This window comes from Crocodylus porosus, unplaced genomic scaffold, assembly GCF_001723895.1.
Source record: "Crocodylus porosus isolate Cpor-Errol unplaced genomic scaffold, CroPor_comp1, whole genome shotgun sequence".
Taxonomy (NCBI): domain Eukaryota; kingdom Metazoa; phylum Chordata; order Crocodylia; family Crocodylidae; genus Crocodylus; species Crocodylus porosus.
In genome coordinates, this window is record NW_017728906.1 from 119,342,811 (window position 1) to 119,344,551 (window position 1,741).

General features: G+C 50.1%; 1 long non-coding RNA gene across 1 annotated transcript in view; it reads left to right on the forward strand.

Annotated features, from left to right (window-relative positions):
- The window catches only part of LOC109306419, a 36,416-nt gene extending 35,357 nt beyond the window's left edge, over nucleotides 1–1,059 (forward strand). The window contains exons 2-3 of the long non-coding RNA XR_002099987.1: nucleotides 517–641; nucleotides 854–1,059. This is a non-coding gene — a long non-coding RNA (uncharacterized LOC109306419). The remainder of the gene's footprint in view (nucleotides 1–516; nucleotides 642–853) is intronic.
- Nucleotides 1,060–1,741: the final 682 nt, after the last annotated feature.

Here is a 1,741-nt window from a genome sequence, read left to right on the forward strand (position 1 = left end):
ACTGCTCAGCGTGGGCAGTGCGTAGGACCTAGCACTGGATTCTAGACCTGACTGGAGGGAGGGGGCCTCCAATTTTGTGTTTGTCCAGGGCTCCAATAAATATGAATCTGACTCTGGATGGAAGGGATCTCCAAAGCTAATATAGTTCAATCCCCTGCCTACCACAGCTCCTCAATACACAGGAAGGCAAATACCCCCATAGTCTATACTAATATGTCCATGGAGTAAAACTCCTTCCTGACACCAATATGGTGATTGATCTGATCCTGTGCACAAAAGCAAGACCCTCAAGCCAGAACCTTCCAGGTGTAAGTCACAACAGGAGCTTTGGCACATTACAGTTTCATATAATCTGCAAAATTGCTCAAGAACTTGCTCCTTTCTATGCCAGCATCCAAATCATTAATAAAAATGTTGAACAGTACCAGGCCCAGGACACACCCCTGTCCAACTCCACACAAAACCTTCTGCCATTCTTAGATAGATCCATTTATCCATTGATTCCTCTGCTTGCAGCTAGTGAGCCCCTCTTAAAGCAAGTCAAAAAGGACGACCTGGAGAACTACAGACTGGTGAGCCTGCCCATGTCATGGAGGGGGTGAACTGACAGGGGATCTGCCTATAATAATGCTGGGTTGAAGGTAGGCTTCTTTGTGGGTCTGGGCTGGGATGGGGGACCAAGGCTGATAGGCTTAAGACAGGGTGGTGGACTGGGGGAGCAGCATGGTGAAGGGTGTGGTTGAGTCATCAGGGTGTGGGTGTGATTTGGAGAATGATGGGGTGGAGGAAAAATATTGTATAACCATTGCTGCAATCAAGAAGTTTTGCTAACACAAGAATTTATTCAACCCAGCGTTATTACAAGCAGATGATGAGACCTAGCAGCAGCAGCAGCATATGGTTCGGGGGAGGAGGAGTATACAAAGCCCTAAGAGAAGGTTTCCTAATGAAAGAAGGCTCTGCAAAGTGCAACATTTCCATTCAGACATGAGTTGTCAATGCTTTTCTCTGTCTTTTAACATCACCTTCAGCTTTTCTGACAATGGGCCTCACTCAAGCTCTAGTTCTTGGCCACTTGTACACATGATGGGGGTTTAGTTTTCCCTAAATTGAAACTGTGGTTTTTAACTGTGTTGATTAGCAACCCACCATTTCAATTTAGGGACTTCTATCACTGTGATGGAACAGTGACAGTCCCAATGATGGGTGTCATCTCGCCCCCTCCATGCTGCGGGCAGGTTCTGCCAAAAAAAAAAAAAATTACGCAAGAGGTCCAATCTCCTCCCCCCCTGCCCCCGCTGAGCTTGCCTGCCTCTCCCACATGCTAGCAGCCCACTCAGGCAGTCCAAGGGGAGGGAGACCCACTGCTATGGAGAGAAGGATCCCCCACCCTCACAGCTCAGGGGCTGTATGGCCCAGTGGCAGCTCACCCCCCACAGCAGGAGAGGCAGGCAGGCTCCATTGTGGGGGGGGAAGCAGTGCCCTCACCACTTTTTTTTTCTCCTTCTTGGTGGATCCTGAGCATGCAAGATGATGTGCAATGAACCCCCTGAATTGTGGGGGAGAAGGGGGTGGTGCTTCCCTCCATGGCAGTAGTGCCCCCTGGGGTCACCCAGGTGGGGTGCTAGCAGAAAAGGTGCTGCCCCAGGTGTCAGGCAGCACCCAACCTGATCCAGTGGTGCACAGGGAAGCTTGTGTGTACTTAGAGAAGTGTGGGCTTGGCAGGCTTCCAGCACCCCAT